Source organism: Oncorhynchus tshawytscha, linkage group LG06 (assembly GCF_018296145.1).
Source record: "Oncorhynchus tshawytscha isolate Ot180627B linkage group LG06, Otsh_v2.0, whole genome shotgun sequence".
Lineage (NCBI taxonomy): Eukaryota > Metazoa > Chordata > Actinopteri > Salmoniformes > Salmonidae > Oncorhynchus > Oncorhynchus tshawytscha.
The window spans coordinates 15,177,861-15,182,889 of NC_056434.1; the positions used below are offsets into that span (position 1 = coordinate 15,177,861).

Genomic DNA, 5,029 nt, shown 5'->3' on the forward strand with positions numbered 1-5,029 from the left:
TTAATTTGATCTCCTCACAGAGGGCTTCGGCCATGAGGATGCTGGCATTGTCTCTCAGGTGAGAATGTGGTGCTTACAACTTAGTGTCAGTTTCATTCCTCAATAACTCTATTCATTTTTGTCTTCCACCTGCATAAGTGCCATAGGGCTGGTCTTATTTTTCTAATTTGTAAAGATATTTTTGGCACAGCCTAAATATCTTCCATTTCTAAAGTTTACAAAGCCTTTGGTAGGTCTGGTGAGAAGGAAAAGGGATTGGGTCTTTACACCCATCAACTTCCCAGAGATCCACAGAGACTCCTTCCCCAATAATATGGCGCAGGTGAGTGATTGTAGATTTATGTTGAAAGGACAAATGGTTGGTTCAGGATTTTACTCTGGTTTTAACATGGTTAATATTTATACATTCAGATCAGGTCCACCATTGATAAAGAGGTGAAGATACAGTTCAGCATCACTGGTTCTGGAGCAGATCAACCCCCTGTGTGTCACGACTCCCGCCGAAGTTGGCTCCCCTGCCTGTTCGGGCGGTGCTCGGCGGTCATCGTCACCGATCCCTTTTTCTGTTTGTTTTGTCTTATTAGTTGCACCTGTGTCTTATTGTGTTTTCCTGATGTGCTTCCTTATTTAAGCCTAGTAAAACCCGCCCTTGTTTTGTGCGGGATTAATTTTGTGTTACGTGTTGTGTCGTTGGGTGTGTTAGTGCTCCTGACCGTGTACCCTGTGTTTTGGGTTGGTCAGTGTTTTCGCGCCCTGTGTTTTGGGCATTGTATTTCGGTGCCAGATTAAAGTGCACTTTTCCCTTTGGAACTCTCTGCTCTATGCCCCTGAGTCTTACCTCACACACCCAGTCCCTCGTGACACTGTGGGACTGTTCCCTGTGGACAAAAACTCTGGGATTCTCTATGTGACCAAGCCTTTGGACAGAGAGAGACAAGACCATTATGTGGTAATGTTTGGAAACAGGACAAATATCTGGGAATGTTAGTTTGTGTTTTACCTTTTGAATTCTAGAACTTTGAATGCATGTGTTGTTTTGATTACATTTTTATTTTCCCCTTTAGCTTTTGGCTCATGCTGTTGCAGATGGTACTGGTATATCAGAAGAACCAATGGAGATTATTGTTCAAGTAATTGATATGAATGACAACAAGCCAGTTCTCACCCCAGATGCCTTTATAGGGATCCCTACCAGGTGTGTCTCAGTCAACATTGAGTCAAATGTACTAAGCTGAGTTTTGGAATAAAAGTACAATTACAATATTCAATATCTTTTTTTATTGATGTCATCCATGAAAATAATTTATTACGTTGAAATATTTTCTTCTCAGGCTTTGAGGTCATGGAGGTCACAGCCACCGATGCAGATGAGCCTGGCTCAGCCAATTCTGATGTCAGATACACTATTATAAATCAGGAACCTGAGCTGCCGAGTCCCAACATGTTTGTCATCAACCCTGTCACAGGAGGGATTCGGGTCAATGCTGCTGAACTGGACAGAGAGGTTAGTGGCTATACTACTAGCAAACCATTTTAATTTACAGTAACCGCTACATTTCACAATGTGCTCCATCTGGTGTCATTTTCCAGAATATTCCAAAATATACATTGGAAATCCAAGCTGCTGATTTGGAGGGCAATGGTCTGACATGTTTTGGAAAATCCATAATTACTGTAACAGACAGCAATGACATAGCTCCTCAATTTGAGAAGTCTTTGGTAAGTGTACAATCAGCAAACAGTACCGCTCATTAAACAGTAAAGGTGTGTTGAAGAGGGAAATATTTTGTTTGAAGGAGCTGACTTGAGGAAAATTTGAACTTGATAAATGGCATACATACATATACATGTTCTCTTCATGTATTTTCCTTTCAGAACACGGTGTCTGTCCCAGAGAACAAAGTGAATGCCCTGGTGGTCAAAATGCCAGTGAGTGATGGAGATGAGCCACACTCTTCCAACTGGGCCACCAAGTACAGGATTGTAGATGGAGACCCAGGTGGAATGTTCACTGTAAACACTGGACCTAGTAGACTGGAAGGAATCATTACCACAGCCAAGGTACCTGCTTGGTTTCTTGGTTTCTTTGTTCAGATGAGTATGTGAATGGAGCCAAGTTACAGCACATATGTATTTGACTGTGGTCTGAATTTCACTGTAGAACCATACAAATATTTGACAAAATTGTTGATGTTTTTGTCATTGTGTCATGAACCTGGCTGTGTCTCGTTCCCATTTAGCCCCTTGACTTTGAGAAGGACAATCGCTACACCCTGTTGGTGACTGTGGAGAATGAGGTCCCATTTGCCACCCCCCTGCCCACCTCCACCTCCACAGTCCAGGTGAATGTGGAGGATAGGAATGATGCCCCTGTCTTTGACCCAGTGGAAAAGGTTGTTTCTATATCTGAACACCTGCCAGTGGACAGTGATTTGGTTCTGTATACAGCCATTGATCCAGACATCATGGCACATAAACTCAGGTGAGTTCATGAAACTTTATTTTATCTGCAATTTATTTAATTCAGTTGAGGTCCTGGTATAAATGTGGAGATCGATTTAAATTATATTTATATATATTTTAACTAGGCAAGTCAGTTAAGAACAAATTCTTATTTTCAATGACGGCCTAGGAACAGTGGGTAACAGCCTTGTTCAGGGGCAGAATGACAGATTTTGTACCTTGTCAGTGTAGCGTGGTTCATTCTGCGTTGTGTACTTTTAATTAGGACGCTGCCACAACTAGTTACTAGTTGAATTATTTTTATTTGCCCTGCACACGAAGAGACAACATACATTATGTTAACCCTTGGCGCGGTCCTAGCTCTCAGGCACCTGCGCAAGCACATGGAAACTCACTCTAACACTGTCCCAAGTACTCACAAGTTACAATAGATACACTAGTTAGCAAGCTTTGTGAAACTTGTTAACATAAATCTTTATATTATCCACATTATAACAAACTTATGGTAGCATAACAGTACATTGTGTAACATTATGACGGTTTAATATTAAACAATTTCGGAGCCAAGGGCAACATACCTTACTATCTGAAGGTCAGGCAAAAGAGAACAATAAGGGGGTAAGGAAATACAGGTAACCCGCGATGGACCAAACCAAAATATACAAAACTTTTACAATCACATGTATGTACAATATTGATATGAAAAAGTGTTTGTACACCAAACAAAAACATTAGCTATGCAGCTGTAATTAAATAAAAAAAATACACGGAATTAAAATCCCCTCTTGACATGGCCGATTTGAATTGGTCCTTGTGTGCAACTTGGTGCATAATCTAGGGGAACAACATCTCATTGCTACATCAGCTCGGGGATTTGATCTTGCAACCTTTTGGTTACTAGTCCAACAATATAACCACTAGGCTACGGTGCTGCCCCAGATACATTATGCTGCTAAGTCAATTCAATGATATACATGCCCTTTATGATAAAGTACATTCAGATGCATTAAGATTGCAAGAAGCCTTGTGAATGGTGATGTTTTAACTCAATGTACTGTATATTCTAGGTATCGCATGGACAGAGATCCTGCTAAATGGCTGGACATCAACAGTGAGACCGGAATGATCAAAACCAAACACTCCCTGGACAGAGAGTCTCCCTTTGTCAAAGATGGCAAATACAGAGTTCTCATTCTCGCCATCGAAGGTGGAATTCTGAATTCGTTGTAATCTTGTTCACCAGCAGGCTTCAACCAAGGAACAAGGTTCATTTAGTTGACTTCTTCATTTCCCCATTTGATAAAAGTATCTTGTTTTGGGTTATCAGATGAAATCCCTGCAACTGGAACTGGAACCATTCTGATAGAGCTGGAAGATGTAAATGACAATGCTCCGACTATTGGTGACACCCCGTTGAAGCTCTGCAACCAAGACCCCGTCTAGTGCGTTTGGCTGTGACAGACAGAGACGGGCCAGGATTTGCTGAAGCCTTCAGTGTAGAACTTCTGGAAGGGTCCAATATGTATTGCACTGCCCAAATGGACGAAACAGGTGTGTATTGCTTTTCACATTCACTCTACATTAGCCTGTTCATTTTTATTCAGAATAATATCAACAGACCAAGTATGTTCTTTTGACAACATTCTTCACATTCAAAGTTGAAATGTGTCCAATTTTTCTCCTGTCCCAGGAACTGTGGTTGAATTGACATTCAAGGCCATGAGGGAGCAGAGAAACTTCTACATTAATCTGAGGGTCACTGATGCTGGCGGGCTGAAACAAGACCATGTCATTCACGTCACCATGAATGAGGACAGCTGCATGACCTGGGGGGATTTCTGTGTTAGATCCTGACCTATATGACATTTCCTTAGCATTTTTATAGCTTGCAGAGCTGGATTGCTTGTTTTGGGAAGGTTGTCACTTTTTTTGACAGCAGGGGTATGTCACAAAGCCAGAAATTAGTAGGAAAATTCACAGCTAATTTGCCAGTATTTTTTCCATCAAAGTACTGAACGTTTTTCGGAATTACATATGTCAACGCATGTTATTTTGTTCACATTTTCTATTTTTTTTGCTAGTTGTGTGTGCATTTTTACATTTCAAGGCAAATATGGGTTTGTATACATTTCCTCGGGAACTGCTGATATATTTTACCATTGTTGAGAAGGTTGCTTGTTTTTTATTTCCATGGAGAACATGATCATTTGCATGCTTGCAGAGAGCTTTATGCATGTTTCTAATATAAATTGAATAAAGCCTTTTTGGTTCATTCTCACCTTTTGTTTCTCTGTCCTTGTACATTGAAACCTGCGTCTCTTTCCTATTGGTTAACTGCCCTCATACAACACACAATCTTGATATGCATCTTGCCTTTTTGATCTAGCCTAGTTTTTCAGAACCATGGAGTGATATTTTTGTCTTATTGTGTATACTGTACAGGACATCAGTTCCCATCTGTTGGCTGTTCCATAAAGCAGGATCATTAAGCTAACCAGCCAAACATTCAGATATATTTATTGATTAAATATTTTAGTTTCATTTAGAAAGCTAAGCTTCAATATGG

General features: G+C 40.5%; 1 pseudogene; it reads left to right on the forward strand.

Annotated features, from left to right (window-relative positions):
- Window positions 1-218: 218 nt before the first annotated feature.
- On the forward strand, window positions 219-4,742 carry LOC112253311 (annotated as a pseudogene).
- Window positions 4,743-5,029: the final 287 nt, after the last annotated feature.